General features: G+C 40.4%; 1 protein-coding gene across 5 annotated transcripts in view; it reads left to right on the top strand.

Moving 5' to 3' along the window:
- Positions 1–24,037, top strand: part of FARP1 (FERM, ARH/RhoGEF and pleckstrin domain protein 1) — a 201,745-nt gene that overhangs the window by 539 nt on the left and 177,169 nt on the right. Inside the window, exon 1 of one of the 5 annotated variants that reach the window (XM_015624593.3) lies at positions 493–663. The exons of the other annotated variants lie outside the window; for them this stretch is intronic. The gene's annotated coding sequence lies outside the window, so the exon portion shown is untranslated. Of the gene's footprint in view, positions 1–492; positions 664–24,037 lie in introns of those variants that run through there. 5 annotated transcript variants of the gene reach the window in all.

Here is a 24,037-nt window from a genome sequence, read left to right as displayed (position 1 = left end):
TCGGCCCCGCGTAATCCCATTACCGCGGGTAATCCGCGGGCAGGCTCCGCGCAGAGCGGCGCCGGGACCGCCCGCCCTTCCCCGCGTCCCCGGGCTACCGCGGCCGGGCGCAGTCCGGGCGGCGGCGAGGGTGGCAGCGCAGCCCTGTGCCTTTTGTTTCGCCTCGGGCTGGGACCCGGCCCCCGGTCCCGCTGGCGGGGCGGGAGCCCTGGAGGGACGTGGGGAGCCGGGCGGAGTTGTAGGGGCGGCCCGGGGAAGGGTTTAGCCCCGGCGGCAGCCGGCGGGGAGGTGCCGCTTCGGGGGGCGTGCGAGGGCAGCGCCTCCCTCCCGCCTCGGTCCGGGGCGGCCCGGCGGGGACGGGATGGGACGGGACGGGCTCCCGCTCGCCCCTGGCCAGGGCCACCACCCCGCGGTTCCTGAGTGGCTGTAGCGGCTGCAGCCGGCCGGTTCTCCTTCCCTCCCTCCCTCCTGCGCAGAGGTGCCTGCAGCCTGGTTCCCTCGGCACCTCTGCCATCACCCTGCTCGTGTCCGAGCTGGCGAGTTCGCCGGTTTCAAACCCAACGTTGCCTTCTTTTCGTTATGATCAGCCTCGGACAGCCGGGAACCGCTGGGCAAAGTTTAGCGTAAACTGCAGTTTATTCCCAGAGCGGGAGCTCATGTGCGGTAGGCCTCCTCAGCTTTTGTGATACGGCTGCTCTCTCTCTTTTTAAAGCACGCGTAAACTCCGTGGAGTTGATTTAAAGTGGCCGGATTTGCTTGACTGCCGGCATGAAATTACTGCGTAGCGTATCCTTTTCGGTCACAGCCGAAAGTACTTGGGTTACCTTCAAAGAGATTTGTCCCTCGGGAGTGGGAAGGTGATTGCTCTAAAAGAACAGCATCGATCAGCTGTTCTGTTATTCGTATCTCTCCGATACCTTGATTCCTGCCCCACATTGCTTCCAATTCACAGCAAGCAGCTGATGTTGGAATCAAGCTAAGAGGAATAAAATTCTGAAGGAGGTCAGTTAAGAAAATACCCAAAAGTCGTCTTTGAATTCAGATACCTCTTTCCTCTACTTCTGGATGTTTATGCGAGAACTGTGATATCTAGCTAATTGGTGGATCTGAGCCTTTTAGAAATGCTCCTGCTTCCCAGGAAGGTCGGGAATCCTCTTAGCTGTGCCTCACGTGTCCGACCTGCCGGGTTTGGAAGCTTGGGCTGACGGGCCAGGCCAGGCCAGGATGGGAGCTGTGCGTGCAGTGCTTTTACCCTGCTTACTCTGCCCTGCACATGGGCTCTTGGGGAGGCCAAATGAGAGCTGCTCTTCCCCCTGTGTCCTGGGACAGTGTCAGGAGTGTCCGGTGCTCAGCAAAGGGCAGCAACTCTTGTGGCTCAGGAATCCAGCCAAATGTTTGTGCTTTCCAACTAAGAACTTCATTCCCTTGGATATGGTTTTGCTCCAGGATTTGGCAGACTCCCTTTCCTTTGCAAATAATAAAGAATGAGGGGTTATATGTAATACATGGAATTACGATGCCTATTTTTGAAAGCTTAGACGTGGCTGTATCAGTCCAAACATGGTGCAATTTCTCTTATCCCCCTGGAATTAAGTTCAGATGTACAGCCATGGATCCCTGTGGAAGGGGTAGTTGGCAGTAGGGCCAGTTTGTCATCACGGGAAGGGGGTAGAAAGCTGTATTTCTCAACTCGTTTTTTGCATTATCTTCTACAGTCAATTAAATTATTGTTTTTCTGCGCTCTGTTTTTTGAACAAACCAAACACACTAGGAAAGTGGGCAAAATATTTAACAAACAGTAACGTAGAACTTCAAAATATCAAAAGTTGGTATGAGGTTTGAATGCGTAATATCCAAGCTTGACTTTTATTTAATGGCTGAACTTCAACTTGGATTTTTTGCCTTTTTTTTTTTCCCCCAGGTTGACACAGTTCATTAGTCATTTTGTAATCAATATCTTTAAACATCTACTTGTGGCAAAACTTACTGAAATAAAATTGTGGAAGATAAATGACCTAAGGGGAAACACCACTTAAAATGTGATGGTTTGAAACAAGAAAAAGAAAGACTTGCCCTATGAGATGTATTTCTGCATTAAAATTCTGATAGAGAATTCTGAATTTATCCTCAGTAAATTTTCCCTGCTGATTTTTAGATTAATTTAACTTAGTAAAAAATCCAAACTTCCACTTAAAAAATAAACATATGATGATAATTATCAGTTCTTTAAAAAGAAAATGTATGAAAAAATTTTGATATTGACAAATACGAGGCTGCTGGTTCTGGTAGCTTTGTGATGGAGCTATCCAAAATAAATGCTTTTCTGGTTTGAAGTATCCTTACATTAAGTCTTTACTTGCTCTTGAGCATGCTTTTCTTAAAAGGACTGACTGCTGAGGAGACTCTCAGACTGGAATGTGTTATGGCATGAAGCTGGGGAAGGTGTTCCACAGGACCATATTGTTTTTGTACTGTTTGCAGGGACAGGTTGGTTGTTGGGCAGAGAAATCCCAGGACTGACAGTGGGTTAAGGAATCAAGTGCTCATCCCCAGCTGAGCGCGTCTCCTCGGGTTTTACCAGGTGGGAACAAAGCTGGCCGTTCCTGTCTATCCCTCTTTCCCGAGACTGCAATTTGAAGTGCAGGTCAGTGCTCTGACCTTGGCCTTGTCTCCGCTCCATTTGGGGAAAAGCAGATCTGCGTCTTACTGCCTGCAGCGGGGGTCTGGATCCAGAACTTCCAGAGGATTGACACAACCCATCTTTTCAAGCTTACGTTCATATTTAAGAAGTATTTTTTGTAACTGTAGGTTTGGGTTACAAACCCTGATTATATATATAAATGAAGCTCTTAGTGCATGTTTTCGGCAGTTAAACCTCTGTGTTATTAATCTTGGTTAAATTTTAGTGCTGAATCGATGTATTAGCATTGTACTTTTTGTGCTGTGTGTTAGCCTTAGGGACTAAACTTACTGGGTTTGGTCTCTGGCTTGATTTTATTCCTCCAACTGTTTTTTCATGGTTCTTGCCTGTGCCAGTGCCCTTATTTTATATTGTCCTTTTTAGAAAAGCATGATAAAAATCCTGTTTATTGAATTTGGGTTCACCATCTAGTTCAGCTTTTTCTGTTTCTTCTTTTAGCAATTGGCATGTTTATCTTAAAAGGCCCTTTCCAGGCTCAATTTCATGACTTTGAAGGGTTGCACTTTGTGTATTTTCTTTCTTTATATTTTTCCTTTTTTTTTGCCTACTTTTTTGACTGGGCTGAGTTGATGGTGAAGTTTCTAGCTTACAGATGGACTGCTGAACTCAGAAGAGCTTGTTTTTCTGGTTGTAAAGGCACAGAAGACTAATTACAGAGGTATAAAAGGTTGTCAGGCTCAAGACAGCTTTGAATTTGTGCAAAATGTCAGTAAATTTGGCCTGCAGAAGTGTAGGCAAATCAGACAGTTAAGTCAGTCTTTGTGGGTTGTGGGCACTATCTTGTTTGTCATCAATCACAGCATGATGAGCTTTCTGACCTTGTCTGTAATGAAGTAAACTTGATCAACTATTATGAGAAAGGAAAATATTATATGCCTTTTGGGGGACTTGAGAAGCAGGGATGATCCTTTGCAACTACTATTCTTCTTCCTTTATTCTGGAAATATAAATGGAGGAAATTGTTCCTCATGCTTGATTGTCAAAAAGGACTTAATGAAAAAAAAAGAATGGTGCCTCTGTTAGCTGGTACTCAAATAAAATGAAGCTTTGTTGGTGAAGTTCAGGAAGGTGCTAAAGTTCTGTTTTCTGTTGATCTCGTGTGGGAACTGATTTTTGTAGTGTGCCCTTCAGTGTTACGCAGTGAAGTCTGCACAGCAAAATCTGGTTTTATGTTACTGTATAATATGGAGAAAAAACTTTCTCAAGCCATGAAATCTGGTTACTGAGGCTTACAGGAGAAGATTTTTGTACAATACGAGTTTGTTTCTAGGCATGAGGAAAACTGGGGGGTTGGGTTATATTTTGGTGTAGGGCAGGGATGGTGTTTGCAGACAGTGTTTTCTTTCCCAGGTTTTAAATTTGGTGTAAAAGAGGTAAAAGCCCCCTGGAAAGTGGGAGGCTGTGTCTCTGAGATGCTGCTTCCCTTACTGGTGATGCTTTGCCTATGCTCTGCTCTGGTGCTTACCATTAAAATCAGATTTTTGGCTACCTTGGCATCAGTGTGGGAGGTTGCTGACCCATGGCATAAGATTTATCAAATGAATAAAAATGTCAACAATTGCCATCCAAATATGGTGTCCTGGGGTGGGGAGAAATTAATGGTTTGAACCTTGCAGGGTGACTGAATTTGCCATGATGGAAGTATGTTAAGAGGCTATTACACTCCCATTTGACATGTGATCCTGCTGTCTTGTAAGGCTGTCTGAATTGCTGTTTCAAGTTCTCTCCCTCATTAGGGGTAACAGAAGTGAAAAGGCTAAGTTGTGCAACCAAAGGTTGCCAACTAACACAAACTCACCTAGGTGTAGGTCTCCCCAGAGCATCTATTTCTGTAACACCAGGTATTTAGGTATATAATACACAAAATACTACAGAAATTCAGCAGCAGCAGCAGATGTGTCAGCCAGTTTTATCTGAGGAAGAGCTGTGACTTTCTGAACAGAAATACCAGTGTCAAGCCATCCTTGTTTGAAACAAATGTGCTTGAGTTCAGTCACTGTGCTCTGTATGCAGAGGGAATGTGGCATCGCTGCCTCATTGACAAGCTACTCAGGCACCTGGGTTTGTCTTGCACAGAACACTGCTGGGGAGGAACACATATTTTTGTAGGTCAGAAGATGACTTGCTGGTAAACTGGAAACCCTAGCGTAAGAGGAGGGAGTTGGTGTTGTTGGATGCCTCCTTTTCTGATCTGGGGCTGCTGCTTCTTCTGGCCACCACCGGCCTTTCTGCGTCTTTCACCCCTGATTATTGCAGGCCCAGTAGTTTGATCGCTGGCCACTAATAATACTGATGACTGTGTCTCCTTAATCAAGAGCCTTTATTTTCAGTCACCTGCATGGGTCAAGAAGACATTTGTCAATGTATTCCGACAGCACAAAGGGTCTATCTGCTCAGTAACCTGAGTGCATTTAATTGGCTCTTTCTGCACCATATCCAGCATTTTTCTGTTGGTTACGCTCTTTCAAATAATATATTTCTGTGCCTGGATTAAGGACCTGAGCTGCAGATGCTATGTGTTCACTCTTTCAGTCTCTGAGTGTTATTTTTGGATGTGTCCCAGCGTCTGCCTCTCCACTGAACAATACTAAAGGTGTTCCACGGGGACCTTTGCTAGCCTAGCAATGGAGCACCAGCAGGCTGCTCGTTAGTCTTTCATGTCTCTCCTTATCAGTTTTAGTGAGAAACTCCCTATCGCTTTCGTTGCACATGTTAGAATAATTAGGCTTCCTGTTCAGCAGATTTGTGTGGCATTGATTTTGGCCTGAAAGTAGAGGGGAAGGGAATGGTACCATTAAATTATATGAAATAGTAAGTATGTCTTCCATAGTTGCCTTTTTTTCATTGTGAGTTGGGCTTAAAACATTTTATTGCACAAAGAGAAGCAGAAATCCCAAGCAAACTTTAATGCTACTTAAAAAGGAGGTGTTCCACCTTGCATTAGTAAACAAGTGAAAATAAATCTTAAATTTCTAAGAGGAAAAGAGGATGTGATGATTTCACTGTTTAGTTGGAAGAGAGCTTCACATAATTCAGAGACTCTGGGATCGTCACAGCAGGTATCAGACAGACTTGGAGCATTTCCCTGGTCACCCTGGTCTTCCTATGATTATGGGAAGATTGGGTGTTGTTTGGGGATTATTTTTTTTTTTTCTGTCCGTCTCTTTCATATTTCCAATTATTCTGGAGTTTGCTGCTGCTTGTGGCTTACCATCAGAGTGAACTTAATTTGATTTGGTTTTATTTTGTTAATTCTCTGCAGTCTTACGATTGCCGTAACTGATTACAACCGAGATGTCTCTGGCCAGCTATTGGTCTGTATAATAGCAGTGTCTTTTGCAGATAAAGGAAAAGTAGGATTTGTTTAGTTTGTCCTGCCTGAGGTTATTTTCTCAAACATCCAGGCTAAAAAAGGAAGGCAAAACTCTCGTAAAAGTAAGAATCTACAGAAATTGTGTTGGGTTTTATTTTTTTTCTTCAGAAGTTTCCTATTTTCCAGGAAATGGTTAGTGTTCAGGCTCTTAAAAATATGGAAAATATTAAAGGGAGAAATGGAAAGGAATTTAGTTGCTGTACCTTTTAGAGAATGAAGAGCATACATAATTTTATGAACCAAACAGTCTCTGCATTTTAGAAGTTAAACTTATTTGTCTGAATCTGTGAGATTAGCCTCTTTGGGTAATAGTCAGTCTTTCTCAATTTGAAGGCCTCAGCTCCTATCTTATCATGGTGGGAATTCTTCCTGAAGATCTCTGCTTTACACTGTGTTTGTAAGACTTAAAGCCATTATGTTTGCTTTTAATGCATTAAACATTCAATAGTGCTTTTTAAACAGAGGCATCAGTTGGTGCATGTGGGAAAATCAACTGTATGGTTCTGCCATTGTAACCTGTGTTGTTCATTAGCCAGTTTGGCTGAATTGATTGGTGTAATGTGGAAAATAACATTGTTTAATGTTTTGGTTCAGAGTGACATTTTTCCCTACTGTGTCCTTTCAAATGTTGATTGTAATTTTCAATACTATGAAAGAGAAAAATACTAGAAAACATTAAAAGAAACATAAAATGAGCAAAAAGGAACGTGTATCTACAGTGTGTGGTCAATAAATATTAAACTTGAAGCTAGCAGAAAATACCCTCAAAATTTCTCAGTAGCAAATAAATAATGGGAAGACAAAGCAGATGGTGTGATAGTATTGCAGTGGAGAGAAGGGCAAGTGACTCTACCATTTGAATGTAAAAAAGATTTTAAAAGGCATTCTAATTAAGTGCTGCTCACAGCTCTGCTTTTAATAGTAATATTTGAATACTGAGATAAGTAACAAACGGCACAGTTCCAAGGGTATAGGATCCATTTGCCTAAAACATGTGAGTCAGAAGTGAACCTCTTAAGAGAAGTTCTAAACAGGCCTGTGAGAGGGGAGGAGCTGTTGGTGGTAACTTTATGGGGCAGGCTTTTCCATCTCAATATTTTTTTTTTCATATTGTTTACAGTTGAGGCTTGAACGGTAGCGCTGCACCTTTGCTCGTTTTGAGTGTTATCTGTCTGTACCCCAATAAACTGGTAGGCTACTTTCAGCCATGCTGGGCAAACAATGAACTTAATTAAAAACTGAGTGGTTGGTAGAGGAGAGACTCAAATCACTGCAGCTGTTGCTGGAGGTCACCTGTGTTGGCCGTCAGCTGTCCCTGTGGCACGTGTGAGGCTGGGTGGCCGCAGAGGTGCTGCCCGGAGATAATGCAGCCTCCTGCCATCTAATTAGCAGGGAGAAAATAGGACAGTGTCAGGAGAGGGGTCTGGCAGGACAGGGAGTGTGTGGTGGAGCTGGCTTTTCACCCCATGGGGGCTGAGGGGAGAGTGTTCCATTGCTTGTGTGGAAAGCAGTGTTTATTGTCTCTGTTGGTCACCCTGCGTGAGCACTTCTACATGGTGGCTCTTGGGGGATGGAAATAAGTGTGGCACTAATGAAGCCAGTTCAGAAAGTGAAATCTTGATCAAAAACCTTGCCCATATTGACAACGAGAGCAATTTCCCAGAGTTATCTGGGAATGCTTCCTGGAGCCATGAAGTAGTGTGACTTTATCTAATGAAGTACTGAAGTGATGATAGGATCATCAAGAGCAGGATATCTGCATGATTTTTAGCTCCAGCTGTCCAGCTTTTTAAATGCTAATCAAGGACTATTTCACATTCTGAACCAAAAAACTATCCACTGGACAATTCCTTGAACTCGAGCATTTGTCCCTTAATTTCGTGTGCAGCGTCTGTGCACTGAGGCACCAGAGGAATCACTGGAGCAGGTTCTAGTTGTAGTAACGCTTCAAGGATCATTGGAAACAATGGACAAGCAAATAACACTTGATGGTAGCTCTCTGCTTGAGAAAACCCAACACAGGGAAGCCATTCCTGTCTTCCTCAATGAAGAGAAAGTACATGATGGAGGCGAGCCAGGGACTAATAGCAGCATGCTGCAAGTGTATGACTGAAAAATTAGATCACCCTTGTGATGGAGTAGGGTGTGTGTATGTTTTTCTACATCTGATGAGAAGAGGGAGCTCAGAAGAATTTTCTTTTTCTGGAACCAGGATATGTGGACTTCTCATTTTCTCTGCTTTCAAAAAACCCTAACAAACCAAACAGTCTATATACTCAAGAAAACCCAGACATGTATCTGAAAGAATTAAAACTGAAGGCAGTATTGTTCTTAACTGGATATTTGCTGGGGTTGCTTTGACTCCCTTAAATCTGTTAGTGTAATTTCTTCGGGCAGTACATAAAACTATTAATTTTCTTTCAAAGTTCTTTTCCCCAAAAGTGAGACTAATGTTTGAACATACATGCATTATGTTATTATTTGAAATATTTAAAGCAGAAAATAGGTGATTAACAAGAACAGCTAATACGCAGAGAAGGAATAACCTATCAAAAGCTGGAGTAGTTAGTTGTAGAGATGGTGAGCTGTTTGAGTGTGTACCACAGTAGATTGATATAAGTAACAGAACCACATTTTTCCCTTCCTGTATCATGTAAAGAAAATAACAGAGAGCTAGGTATGCCTCTTCATCTTTGTGTTTGAATTTTCTGCAAGATCAGTGTGATATGAGGGTATTTATAGCTGCATGGTGAGATAATATCTGTCCTTCAAGAAAGCTCAAAAAATTTTAATTCTAGTGTAAACATAATTCAACAGAAAAATCCTGAGGCAGGGTCTGTATTGTACTTTTCTGCCTGCTTTTGTCGAAACAAAATGCCTCCTCCAACCTGAACAAAGTCCTTTCCACTTAAAAGCCCACCAAGATTGGAACTGATGCTTGGATGTATACCATAAAGAGAAAATGGTAGCTATACATGTAAAAACTGTCTACAGAAAAATGTAAAATGTGTCTAGAAGTTTTAGAGCCTTGTATCTGTGCCAGTTTTGGGCTAATCCTAGAGAAGAAAGAGTTTCAGAAATAAAGGTGATCTGAGAATGGTTCCAGCTTGGCGATGAAAATGTGATTTGACAAGGAAGAGATAATTAATCAGAATAAAAGCTCTAGCTCTTACAAGGAGATTAAGTCTACTAATGAAATTAATATCTGAAAATTAATTATTAAACCAACCTAGTGAGATAGATAGATAGATAGATAGATAGATAGATAGATAGATAGATAGATAGATAGATAGATATAAATAAATCAGGACCTAAGAGGATGTTTTAAAATCAGCAGGTTACTCCAGGGTTGTTCTGCAGAGGAGTGGAATGAGAATATCTGCTTTTGTTTTCTCATGGAATATTTGTGTCACAGTAAGCAAACCCACTTCACTCTTGTGCATATGTTTCCTGTTGCAATCAAGTGACAGTTTGGCTCAACTCAGAAGAGTCTGAAATGCCAAAGAACTGGATTGTATTGAATCAGCTGGGTAGAAGTTTCCTAAAGCCTTTTGGCAGTGTCTAACTTTTGTGAAATAAAATATGCTGCAGCAGTTTCTGGTTTGTATGTATGTATGTTAATCAGTGTGTGAGTTTATTCTAAGCATTAACTTGCTTGTTTATGGAAAACCCTGGAATAGCCTGTTTTTTTCACTAAACTTCCAGGTTAAATTGAATTGCAGTTTTGTTAGGAGGACAAGCTAGTCTGGTTGCTTTTGAATGTGTTTAAAGAAAGTTTCATAACTCCTTCTTTGGTATTCCTCCAGTAAGGCCTGTGATCCTTTTTTTATCTGCAAAGTTTAAAGCTTGAGGGAACAATAAAGACTCAAATCAATTGGAAGTAATTGCAACTAGATCATCAGCATAGTTTTGTTTAATTTATGGTGTTTATTTAGTGCTCTCCTGTTGAGGAAGTTTAATCAAATTGCTCGTGCTCTAGAGTACTACAGGGAGCAATAGCAACGGCCCAGGTGCTTGTTCTGAGGGATCTGTATTATATATATATATGTATATGTATATATACACACACACACACACAAATATATATATATTTGTGTTTTAGAAACAAAGGTTTTTAATATCTGTTGCAGTGGCTGGAGTGTTTTCTCTGTAGCTGATTCTGGGCACACAGGGGTCCCACTTGGCTGTGTGCTTTCCCAGTGGTGCCAATCTTGTTTTCCATAGATGCTCTTAAAACGCCAAGAGAGAGGAGCTGTGCTTTTAATTTAAAGTCACACAACAACACAGGTGAAAAGATTACTTTAAATACAGTGAATAAGACTGTTTTAGTAGCATGTCTCTGCTATTCTGGAATAGACTTTAGGATAGCCTTTAGAAGCTCTTGGCTCTGTGTTTATTGTTTGTGCATCTTGTTTAATTGTGCTCATCTGCCCTCCTTGAGGGCTGTGTTGTGCCTGGTGAAATATTTCACTGTGCAGGGCTAGAATCCTTAACCCTCACGTTTGAGAGTGTCTGTGCTATGGGATAACTTCAGACTGTTTTCTTTAGGGAATAACATGTGATGGGGACAGTTGAAAAGCAAAAGTCTTGACCTTTGAACGCATGGAATGTCATGGAGGATTATCCTAACCCAGTATGCAATTAGTTCCTGTTAGAGGGAAAAACAGTAACCCGTTTCTTTGTGCCGGTTTCTTTTGTCCACCCTTTATTTCCCTGTCTTCCACCTCCACAAAGTTCCCATGTGGATAGACTCTTTCAGTGTTTTAGCAGTATTTGTGGGATTTTTTTCTGATTCATTAATAAGGCTGCATTTCTTCCAGGGTGAAAGAAAATCCTGGTGTAAACTGAGGTTCTGGGGTTCTGTTTCTGTATGTCATGTGCGCTGGTGTTGGCATACCCAGGAAGAACAATTCCTTCTGCCTTAGTTTTAACAACAGTTTATTAAGAGAAACCAAATCAAAATGAACCATACTGTTGCCATTGCAAAGCTGATTAGGGAAATGTATTTGATCACTAGAAATTAACGAATTTTCTACTATAAACATAGGGAGAAGAGTTTGCCATCTTAGTAATTCCATTAGTGAAGGTGATGTTACTGATGCTACTTTTTTCAGGTTTAAGGATTATTTGGTTTTATCCAAACCTGGCTATATTGATTATTTGTTCAGTATTAGCTTGTTTTCCTTCTTGAATTCTATTAATATTTTTATTTCTCAACTCCTTTTTTTAATGCAATTACTATCTATGACAACATTCCATCATATTTATCCTCAGTGTCCATAGTATTCATCTTTTCCATTGATAAGGTAAATGTAGTGGAAGGACACACTGTGTATGGTTTTTACGTTTCAGTAAGCTTATAGCCAAAACTACTTCTGACACAGAGTCCTGGAACTTGTTAGCTGTTTGTTTATATTTTCAACAAAAGTGTAAGTATGTAAGTTTTGAGTAATACTCTTTTTCCATTAGTCCTACAGCTTTCTTAACAGTAAGGAAGGAAGGAATGCACATCCTTGGCGGCTCATCTGGCATTTTGATGGCCCAATAAAACTTCAGGTTTTTTTGGCATGAAGCCTTTAAATGGAACAGATCTTGTGTGTGATTGGTATGGTTTAGACTGAAATGGCAAGCCCAGATTTGGACTGTTATCTTAATGGGTGTTTTAAAGGCTTTTTTGCTCCCCTGTGGCAGAATACAGTCAGTTAAAAATGCTCTTTGGGATCATCACAGGATTCAAATTTAAGGTTTTTTAAAAATTCTGTTCTTTGTTGTGTAAGTTCTACATACACCATGTTCTGTTTGTAAGATAAAAATGCACTGATTTTGAGACAGTTATCAACTATTAAAAGAATATGACTATTAATTATCTGATTTATTTAGATACTTACTTTATTTAGTAGTTTTTTCCATAAGGAGAAATAATCGTTTTTTATTTCTCCCTATGGATTTACAGCTCAATATCTTTTTCTGTCATTTAACACGAGACAGTTTGACCAGTAAACACATACTTTTACTCCATAATGGACAGTCCCTTACATTTTGAATGGTAATTGCCCTTGATATTACCTGCTTAATTTTTTTCAGTGATTTGTAGGATGAGCTTCCTGTTGTTTCCATTGCCTGCAGAGCTGTACTTTCAGTGATTGACTAAAGGACAACTTTTAGGTAACTACAGGCTGGAACCAGTGTTAGTAAGAATCTTGGCAACAGGCTTTTCTGTATCCATAATCTAGTTCAAGGGTGCTCCCTATAAGGACTCAAGTTTTTGTTCAGGCATCTTTCAGATGTCTGAAATACCACTACTTCCATTAAAAGGAAAAGAAAAATCTCCTTCATAGATTATGATCTTACTGTTTGGGATCATTCCTGGTGGTAAAGTGGTCTGTTTCAAACTGCTGTAGTTTCTTCCTAAATCTTTAATCTTCCCACTCAACTTGCAGACCACATCCCTTACAAGCTCCCACACTTCATTATTCTGCAGATAGTTTGCTCTCTTGCTGCTCAGCTGTTTCAGTCTCCTCTGTTCCCTGGGAAGCTTTTTCTCTGCCCTGGGTTGTCCATTTCTAGAGCAGGGAATTGGGACAGAGCATTTCAGGAGGACCCAGAGTGAAGGGGGTTTTCTTCCTGGCAGCTGGCTTTCCAGAGAGATTCCAGAAAGATCATGAGTAACCTACTTACTGGACCACTGGCAGTAAGATCTGTCAGTTTCTCTTCTGAATTTTAATTATTTTTTATCTAACTGCTGTCTTCCATGATACAGGAAATATTAAATGCATTTGTTTTCTTGACATGTAATTACTTATTATTTTTATGCTGAGCTGAAGCAGTATGTGATTAATAACCTCAAGGTTCCCTTTTGTTACCATATGCTTAGTCATTTTATCTGTGTTAGTAAGGCATGATGACCTATTTTGGTTAGTATGTCTGGCTTTTGAGCTGCAGGATGATAGCAGAAGCATATCTTGGAAATTTCTTGGGTATGCTAGAGACAAAATAGGGGAGTAAAATACCAGAAATGTTAGTTGAGCATGGATTCTGTTCTGTAAGATATTAGAGACCTGTTAGACTATGAAAGCTTTAAAGTGTCACCCTTGTTTTTAAAAACTGTCTTTAATAAGAAGTTCATTTATATACTTCAGATCATTTCAAGACCCTTGAAGCAGGCCTGACTTTACTACAGGAATTCAGCAAGGTATCACTGTGCCTTATATACATTAACAGAAGTTCTCTGCTTCCTGGCAGTACTCAGTTACTGAGACAGCCACTATTTTTTTTTTTTTTTTTCATTAGATGAATGCAACGTTGAAGGCTCCTTACTGAAGCAATCCATTAAGAGAACTTCCTAAAGGGTATCTTATTTTTGCAGAACATGCAAAATGTCAGAGTCACTTTGCAAGCTGAGGGCTATGGTAACAAACTATTTATTTCCCTTAAAGCAGTATTGCATTTGGCTGCTCTGCTGGTTCTTCATGCTTAGAATTTACTAATTGGGGGGAAAAGATTTGAAAAGGATTGAATACTCACACATGTAGGGTTTTTTTCCCATTACATTGTCTTCCATTTAAAGAAAAAAATATTATTTTTTTTCCTTAACTTAAGGCCTAATGGCTTCATAGGTAGTTGGTTTTTATCCATTTTCCCATCTTATGCACTTCAGAGAAATGAGAACAGAGCCATAAGCCTCCTAAACAGTACACATAGTATTCCCTGACTGCTAACTAGACCTAGTAATTGCAAGACTCAAACTTCATTGTAAGAAGGATGAAAATGTCAAGTTCATGACTGTGTGTACCTGCTTTGTTTAGTACAAACCTTAGTGCTTTTTCTGGAAGTTTAGTTGAAAATTGACTTGGTAAACCAAGTGTAATTCACTTAGGGGCTGAACTTTGTGAGGTGATGGAACAGGAGGAACTCTATGGGCTCGGTAAATGGGGATGAAACCCAGGATCCATCAGAGCAAGCCCAGGAGATAATGTGGGTGATGAAACTGCAGGGTTTGGCCTTGAACACAGCTGATAACTGGAGGGCAGGAGCAGTTTATCTGCTGTCCATGGGATGGATGCTCCTGCTGGCCTTGTTACATTCCAGAATAATGTGGTTTTCATAACATGCCAGAGGTGATCCAGGGGAATCTTTCTGTGAGAAGGGGAGAATTAGGGCTTGTGAGACACCAGCACCTAGTGTTTGTCTGGCATTTTTCTTTATGTTTTGATTTCTTGCCTGTATCCATCATCCCTTACTGCAAAGATGAAGTGTGTTGATAGTTTTTAAGTACTGTTGTACAGTTACTGAACAAAAGGAGTTCCAGTTCTGTAATCTCTTTGCAGCAAATAGAGCTTATCAAAATTATTGCAAGGTTAGAAAACAGTCTGGTTTGTATTTAGTGTCTATTCTAATATAATGAAGTCTTCAGATCCTTTCTGGTGTGAACTTTTCATTCTATATATGAACTGCTCTGTGCAGCTTGGCTGCTTGCACACCTTCCAGGGATTGCTCACACCTTCCCTGAAGTCAGCCTCAAGTGTTCAGTTCACACTTGCCATCGGTACCACAATCATTGTTTTTCCTCTTTGGTACCATTCCAGAAGTACTTTGAAAGTTGACATAAGTTACCTCTGTACAGCCTTCCCCTGATTTCCCATAAAAATCACTTTGACCAGGCAGAAATATTCCAGGTGGTGTTTTTTGGAGAACTGTGAGGAAGAACTTCTGTGCCTCTCATTAGGTAAATGGGCTCTCTTCCAACACCTGCTACTTCTGTGCTTTATTCCTGGATAATCATCTCCGTGCTCCAGCATTCTTACAGGCTATTTTTGCACAGTTGGCAGAAAATTAGGATTATGTGCATCAAAGCTTGAAGCACATGAAGAATTTCAGATATCTAACTGAAGACATAACATAAATTAGGTGTCTCACAAGCTTCTTGATATTTCAGTATATTTGAATATTAGTGAATCGAAAAATTAATTATGATCTTGAAATCTTAAAGTTCTTCTATGTATAATCATTCTGTTTTAAATAGCAGTCTTGTTTGTGGTAAAGTTTTTGGTTTTTGTGGTTTTTTTATTTGCTCTGACATATTTTTAGAGTTGACTTTTAAGGCACTAAACTAAGTTTAGTTCCTTCCAAGTGCTGTAGTAAAATTGGCATTTCGGTATAAAGAAACAAGTTCTCTGCTAATTTTTAAGACAAAAGGTTTAAGAGCAGTATGTGTAACCAAGATGATATAACACTGAAAAAGTGTGTAAATGTTGTTTAACCTACTGGTTATGGAAAAAGAGATATCAAAGTAAAGGCACACACATTATTAAATTGCAAATGAATCTTTGAGATTTATTAGCTGATGTAAATGGACTTCTACAGGAAAATGGCAACAGCAGTTTTAGTTTAAAGTTTTGTTCCTACCTAATGTGCTTGGTTTCGGTAATAACTTAAGTCCTCTTTTTATCTTTCTTTCATTTGAACCAAAAAAATTATCTAAAAATACTTTCAACTATAATCTTGTGCTGTCTTTTTTTTTGTTGTGTTGGTTTTTTTCCTTTGTTTTTTGTTTGCTTGGGTTTTTGGTGTTTGTTGCTTTTGTGTGTGGTGGGGTTTTTGTTTTTGTTTGGTTTGGTTTGGGTTTTTTTTTACTTGTCCAAGTTTCTTGTCTTGCTAGTAGTGTATTAAGTCTAGAGGAGTGGAAAGGAACATTGCCAAAGTGCAGATCACAACATAAGGTTATCCTTCTTAAATGATATGAAGAACATTTGCATAAAAAGTTTGGCTTTTGGGGGATTTTTTTTGTTTGTTTTGGTGGAGTGTTTTTGTTTGGGTTTGGGGTTTTTTTTTGTTATTACATGTACTTTGCTGCAGAAAAAGAAACCAGTTCTTGCCAGGCAAGGCTCATGATGCTGTTACTACTAGTCCTGGTCTAGAAAGTTCAGCATCTAATGAGATGTGTGATACACTTCATGTCTCTGAGAGATTTTCACCTCTCTTTCCCTTGCAGACTGCTTTGTGCATGGCTGGTTGTGTATTTGGAAGAGACTTGTCCCCTACGCATGGGAACTTGAATTTCCTGCCATTTCATATGTTGGGGGAAAATGAAATAAACTACAAGCAGATTCTCCTCCTAACCACAATTCCTGGAAACTGTATGCTGTTGTGGGCATGTTTATTTTCTACTTCTCTTCCTTGCTGTGATAATCTCAGCGTTTTGAGGAAGGGAGCAGACAGTTTATTTAAAAACCTGCTATAGCAAAATGTCATTTACATAAGCAACAGTAGATGCCTTCATGCTTCTGAACTCTCTTTTCATTTCAGAGACTAGAAAGGTTTTTTAATGAGTCTAATCAAAGGATACCCTGTAATGTTAGAGATACTTCTTCAGAAAGGCAAGGCTGAAAACTCAAGCATTCTCATACATACTTAAAGAAGGGCTCTGCTTGAGCTTTCCTTTTCAGAGTGATAGGAGCTCAGGCTGGTGCCTGAGCCAGATGCCACTTTTGTTTGTAGTCAAAGGCTGTTTTGCCTTCAAATCTTAGTGATGTTGAAGGATAAAGAAATGTTCTTGGTGATGTGATGGGCCTTTGCAGTGTTTTTTCATGCCCTTCTCCCTTCAGCCAGCTGCTTCCCTTGTGGTTACATTCAGGCGTTATTGAGACCTTTTTAGTTTTTGTTTGGATATTACTTGATACTTGTTTCCATTTCTTTGTAGGGTTTGTTTGAAAACTACAAGGATCATAAGCTGCTGAAATTGGAAATATGAAAGAAATTTCAGGTGGTGAAAAAAACTGAGATGCATGAATATGTCTTAAGAATAGCTTCAAAGGATTTGTAATACATAGGAAATTTTTAAGGCTGATTTCTGATTATATTTGTTGTATGGAAAGAGAAGAGTTAATGCTGAAAGTATAAGAAAGTGGTACAAGGAACTAGTGGTCTCAGAGGGAAAAGCTGGCATCTTCCTTTTATAACATAGTTTTCAAGTATCTTCTGTTTGGACCTAACAGTTGACCATACTAATGAGGTCTGGTTTTTCTTTAGGTGTTGTGCTTGCCATAAAAGCCCCAGGTGGTGGTGCATGACTGAATCAACATCATTCTGGGTGTGTATAGGAAAGTACAGGTCACACATTTTAATGGCCTGTTTCTGTCCTGTTTGACTGGTTGCCTAAAAGAATCCAGAATAAAATTTACCTGCTGCTAAATGATCTGGAGTCATATATTCTGATCTGTATCTAGCGCTGGTAATTTACAGAGTAGTACCAGTGAGATGTTAATTCACGGAGACATGCCTCATTTTGTTTATTTGGAAACAAAGCAGTGCTGCTTTTATTTAAGAAATAATCTCAGAATTAGTGGTAGTTCAGAGTTATGCAAGGAGAATTGAGGTACCAAGAGCTAGACTAGAGCCGTAGCCCAAACACTTTTATGGTTTTGCATGATCTCTAGATAAGGCAGAGTGTCGTGGGAACACTGTGTCACCAGAGGAGGTAGGAAAGCAGTTCTGTGATGTTGATGCTCTGGATGGAGCTGCATTTTGGTGAGTAGCACTGTTTTGAAATGACAGTGAAGAAGTAGGGGTGAGTCACTGAATCAGTCATTTTAGTGCCAGTATTGAAATTTTCAGGATAATCACCGAGTGGAGACAAGTAAGCCCAAGAACATGATAAAATAAGCACTAACAGATTTACTGTCACCTGACAAGTGGTGCTGATACCTCAATGAAGGGTTGACCTCTTTGCACAGCAGCATAAGGTATGTTGGTGGCTGAGCTTTGTTGTTTAACAAGCAGCTTGGAAGTATCCCATATCATGCCTGAGTTAGTGCTGGTGTTATCTTTGGTGCAGGAGAGAAAACGTGGGCAGCTGTTCTGGTGCAAGCCTATCATGGGAGCCAGTGGGAACCAGCTGTGGTTTTATGTGGTTCACATAATCAGGCTGTACAGCTGAGAGTCTGGGCACTGGATGAAAGGGGATCTCCAGCCCCCCTGGCTTCAAATGGTTTGTGCTGCCACAGGAGTGCTGTACACACACTGTACAACTTATGGGACAGCTGAAATGGAACTCCCAATTCAGTGTTGGAGCAGATTGGTTGATGCCTTGGACTTTATTAATTTTTATTGGAGTTTATTTGATTTATTCTGGAATTTATTACTTTTTTTTTAGGTTTTGTGTGTCTGCATGCAGAACATAAAAGCCTAAGAGGAGTGCGTGAAGCAGAGCAAGAATGCACAAAGCAAAAGAGAGCTTGTTGATTAGCCTGCTATCTGGAAAGAGATTTCAAGTTGGAAATTTCTGCATGACTGATTCCTCCTTCCCAAGGGAAGGATTTTCTCTGGGTTTCAGCTCAATCAGTTTCTCCCAAGAGAAATAACATACATACGGTCTAAATATTTTCTAGTTACTCGAGCTAAAAATGGGTGGTGATACTGAAAAATGCAAATTTACTTCTCTGTGGAAGCTCACTTTCTGCAAGGGAACCAAAGTTTATTCACTCTTTTTTTTAAGGCACTTTAAGCATGTTTTTTATCAACAGGTGAGAAATGCAACAGAGTAGTTGCTCTGCACGAACTGTAATTTTATTTATAATGTGGTGGTAAGACTGTGCAAGTGGGTAAATATGTTGTCGTAAGAGTGGGTGTATAAATCTGTTAGTGCCTCATAAATCTCATCAAGAGGTCATTTTCTTGACATCTCCCAGATTCATAGTTTGCCTGACAGCCATTTTAGAGAGTAGAGCTATAGGCATGGCAGGGGACATGAAGGCAGAACAAGCTTTAATGCTGTTTTGTAGTGCCTTCAGTTGCTAAATCCCTGCAGAAGTAGAGTGGCCTCTTTCTTCTTCCTCCTTTATCTTCCTCATCCCCTTCTGACTTTTGGGAAGTGTGAAACTTCTCAAATGACTTTCAAATTCACCGGCACAGCACTGTAATTGAGCTCAGCCACCTGAAATGGGGGACAGAAGCTCCTCTTGTATAACTCAGCTCTAATGAGGTTTTTAGTACCAGGCCACGTAAGAGAAGTAGGTAAATCTGATTGTTTGACGTAGGCAAAATTACAGACTTTCTACAGCTAGCCCAGTCCAGAAGCCTGTAGCATAGCTGTGTTCATGTAAGAGGAACATATTAAAACAAGTGCAGCTCTCCAATAGGAAGCAAATCTTTGACTTGTGGCTTTAGCAGGTGCTGCTTATGCATGTTCCTTCTCATAAGATGGGGTTTTCCAGCAATGAAATGATTTACCCTGATATTTCCAGGCAGAGGTCTGGCTTAGCCCAGCATTCCACCTCTAATAATAGTCAGTACTAATACTTACAGGGAAAAGTGCTGGGAAAACAGTGATCCTTCCCAGCTTTTGGCAGGCTGTAGTTCAAGGACTTTGAGCAATAAAGTCATGTCTGCTCCTTTGTTTAACAATCCTTGACAGACTTTCTTTTGTTAATACATCTAACTATGTACTAATGTATTTTAAATTTTTGCCATCATAACATCCTGTGAAAATGCTGTTATTTGTGGTATGGAAAAAGTACCTCCTTTTCCTCTTGTTTTTTAAACAAGTTGCCTGATAAACTTCATGTTATAATTCCTAATTTGTGTATTCCAAGACATGATTTCCTATTTGCTTTCTCTGCAGTACCATTCATGGTTTTATGTCTGCCATAAAATCCATCTTTCCTCCGAATCTAAATGCACTTGTTTGCTTAGTTCTCCTTAGGTTAAAGTTTTTTCAGACCTCCCATTGTTGTCACTCACTCTTGAATCTCTTCTTGCTCAGCAGAATTCTTCTCTGAAAATTGCTTGGTGCAGCATCTATAGGTGCAGAGCTACCGTGGTGTTCCCTGTCAGGTATCCCTGAGCTGCTCACTCCTGCTGCTTCCTTTGCTCTCCCAGCCAGCACTGAACTTTGTCATCTGTGACTGTGTAGTTCCTGACTTTAATTAAATTGTGGTGACACCAGGGTTTCCATTCACTGTATTGGCTGTGACTTTGTGGTATGTGCAAATAAATACCTGAGAAACCTATCTGCAGCTTAGCAGAGTTGAGTTGGCTTTATAATTTTGTTGCTTGCTCCATTTTTCACATAAATAATGAATATATTAAGTAGTACAAATGCAAAACCAGAGCTCTTTGAAAACTGTCTGTATATTCCTGTGCTGTTTCTTTTAATCTAACTAGTTGTTAATTCACATGAGGACCTTCAATTTTATCCCATGACAGTTCAATTTCTTTAAAAGCCTGTGGTGAGAGACATTGCATTAGAGATCCAAGCAGGTTATACATATCATACATACCACACTTCCCTATGTATGTCATGGCAAGTTTGTAAAAGAAATCATGCCATGATGACATTCCTCTGTCATGTTTGTTTGCATACCTGCTCATCTCTTCTACAATTGCTATCAACTTTCTCAGTGTAGAAGTTAGCCTGTTGCTACCAGCCTGTTGTTCCCTGGAGTCCTTTTATTGAAATTGGCAGTACATCCTCAGCTTTTTATATCTTAGTTTTTGAGTTTGTCTTAGAGGGAAGCTGGGCAGCATGGTTAATAGTCCTGTGGTGGTATGTTGAAGTGCCTTTAAAATTTCTGGTAGCATCTAAATCTGGTGACCTGCTGTTGGTCCTAAAGTCTGCTCTAACATTGCTGTGGTTTTGATAGTCTTGTGCCTGTACCATCTTCTTGCTCCCATACACACCTTGCATTTTCCTGAGTTTTGGGAGAGCAGTGGCCAGTTTGTCATCATTGTCCCCTGGTCCTGCTCATTAGGTGAGCACACTTTCCTTCTGTGCCCTGAGTGCTTCCCACGTTTGAAACAGGAGCTGGAAAGGAGGGGGCTGCTGGAAGGTAGCAACACACAGCCATGGGGGAGCACCTCTTTCTGCCTCAGTCCAAGTTTATGTTGTCATAAGCAGAAGCCATGGCAATAATAATACGTAGATCAATATGAGTAGGCATTTACTGCATGAAATACTTGCATGGACAGCACAGTTGAATGTAATTGTTTACAGTTCTTACCACTGAGAACAAACCTCAGTTTCAATTAAAAAACTTACACAAATGGGTTTTTTAAAGTTTTTGGATTTAGAATAGATTTATTTAGTATACTAGTGTAAACTGTTCTGTTTTTGATTGTATTCATAACAGGATTTAAATACACCTCTTCAAATGTTTAAGACATGAATATTAAGGGGAAGATGTTTATTGTTCTGAAGAGTTAATGTGTGTTTTGATTTTGAAGCAGTACACAATTGAATGTTTCACATTAATTCCTGCCATTTGATCTTTTAACAAAGGTAACAAAGATCCTCAGTCATGTGCAAGCTCTATTTTTGATGAGGATCAGACTTAGCCTACCATGCCTCTAAAGGCTTTCTGGCTGTTTTACTGCTTTTTACTTCCTGTAAAAAAAGAGGTAATTCATTGTTCTAATCTTAGAATACTTGAGGTGAGATAGCAGTGCTCTTCTCCTTCTCTTTCACTGACTTCATTTCCCTCTTCTGTCTTTATGTACGTGGTTATTTTTTGTTCTTCAGTTTGTGTGTGTGTCCCCATGGTTTTCCTTAACTGCTTTTTGCTCTGACTGCAGGATCCTAGCTTCTGGGTGTGTGAGGTTTGTGCAGCCGTTTTTATCTAGATTCTGCCTTTTTCAGTGGCTCCGGAATCAACTTCCCTCCCTTGAATCAATTGAGGTAATGTGGCGTGGTGTTGCTTAGCAATGCTGGAAGCTGATACCGCCTGGCTGATGTGTGTGCTGTAACAGCACTGAGCAGAAGAGACCACCTGTCCTCTGTGGTCTGTGCAGTGAAGAAATCTTGCATTTTCTAATGTTTTCAGCATTCTTACCTTTATGTGTTTGGGTGGGGTTTTTTCCCTTTAATGTTGCCGAGTAACAGCTTTAAAGACTTGGAGATCTTCCTCCTCCCTTCCTCCTGATACGTGCAGAAAACTTGGTAGCATGTAGAATCAAAATATAATTGGGATGTCAGTCTTTAAAGAACTGGGTATCTAATTAACTGTCTTGAGATAGGTATGTTTTCTGTCTTCCTCCCCCATATACCAAGCAAAGCTGTTATGAAGGCAGGGCTGAGCTTTGTAGGATGTTTCAGTCCTCTAGAGTGGCGTAGATTGGCAGCCGATCTGGTGTGCATGGCAGCTGATTAAAAACCAGGATGAATTTAATACCACCAACCACATAAGAATATAGAATGAGCTATTTTGGCAGCAGATATAAAGGTGTTAATGGAAGTTATTAGCTCTAAAATATTTCTTTAAAATTGTTGAAATCTACATTTTCAGCTGTGGGTAGATTTTTTTAATCTCATTTAAATGGCAAAAGAGCGAAGTACTTTTTCTTCCAGCTTTCATGTTTTGCTGTTTTTTTACAAAGCCAAGGGAATATGCGTTTAAAAAGAAAAATAAATGGTGTGCTTGTTTTCTTTTTGTTCCTTTTTAATAAGAAGCACTAGAAAAATGACATATATCAGAATCAGATATCTTTGAGGCACATTTTTACCAGGTGTTTGCTTTCATTTTCACACAACACTGACTAGCATGGGAGATAACCCCATGTTTAAGTTGTATAGGGTAGGATAACTATGAAGGTGTTATTTTCCTCTTTTAAACCAATCAGAATACAAACCAAAGTTTTTATTTGCAATCCTGGGTGGAAGACAGAGGGGGTGTTTTCCATCAGCCTGGTATGAATGTGGACCCTGACATCTTTCCTTTCTTTGATGGCAGTTATATTTTTATCTCTGCTATATCTGAATAGCAGGGATAAAAACTTGGTCATAGTCAATTTCTTTGTTTCGTGCAATAATGGTTGTGCTTCAGTAAGTATAAGCCCACCATTCCTTTGCAAAAACTCTGCCTTGGAGTTGGAAGGCTTGCAGTCTCATTACGGAGTTCTAATGAATGTTGTATACAGTTAGGCAGAGTAATTGAGTAAGCAGTTGCAGCCCTCAGGAGCTCCGTACCTGCTGTCTCAGTGCTGCTGCCAGGTCACCTGGGATCTCATTGCTTTGAGCCTTAACCCCAGCACTGGACTGCTGATGGGGTGGAAGAAAGGTAATGGTGGCATGGGGACATGGACCTCCACAGCTGGATCATGGGGGCCCAGCCTGAGGAATGAATCTGGGCACTGAGGGTGTGCTTGATAATGTCAAAATACACCCAGAAGTCAAGGATGGTGGAGGTGGAGAGGTGCAGTCTGGAGGCTGATCTCATATCCCACAATAAGCACTCTTTATTTGGGCTATAAAGGATTGCTTATGGGACATGGGATTGTTTGATGGGTTGGTCTCTCTGATCAGCTGCTCCTGCCTCTCTTAACCAGTAGCTTGATAGTTTATTCATTTCTGGTTTAGACCATTTAATCCATAGTATGTACTCATTTATCCTTGTCTGTTAAGGAAACAAAACACAGAGCTGGCGAGGGGATTTTTATAGCAGGTTCATTGCCATGGTTTCAGACAGCCTTACATAGCCTAAAAATAGATTCAGGAAAGAATATTCTCTTCCCTGCCTCCCCCAGCTCTAACTAATTGGAATTTCCTTTTTTGTTTGTATATTTTTGTTGTTGTGGGTTTACTGACTGGCAGGTCAGGCAAATTTGTTTGATGTTTTGTTTTAAAGAGGAAAGTTCATGGTAGTATCTAATACACTGGGGAGTGACTTCCCTGTAGCATGCCAAGGCTATTAGCTCCTGCTCCTGTCTCCTACACTTCAGTAGTGCCACTCTGGTAGACTGCAGCTCATTACAAACCGGTGCAATAGTCCGAGATGTGTGAGGGACCATCCTGGGCATACCTTGGATAATTATAACCTTGACATTGCATTGTGCTGAGCAGGGGAAATGCAGAGTACATGATGATGTGCCTCTAGCAGCCTGGGCTGCTGCCTGAACATCATCCTCTTCCAGAGTCCAGCTGGCAGCTTTACTGTGTCTCCTGCAGCCCCACAGCTAGGATGTTGCAGACAGGT

The sequence above is a fragment of the Parus major genome, chromosome 1, assembly GCF_001522545.3.
Source record: "Parus major isolate Abel chromosome 1, Parus_major1.1, whole genome shotgun sequence".
Taxonomy (NCBI): domain Eukaryota; kingdom Metazoa; phylum Chordata; class Aves; order Passeriformes; family Paridae; genus Parus; species Parus major.
The sequence above is the reverse complement of the archived record's forward strand: the minus strand, read 5'-3'. Positions and strand labels throughout refer to the sequence as shown.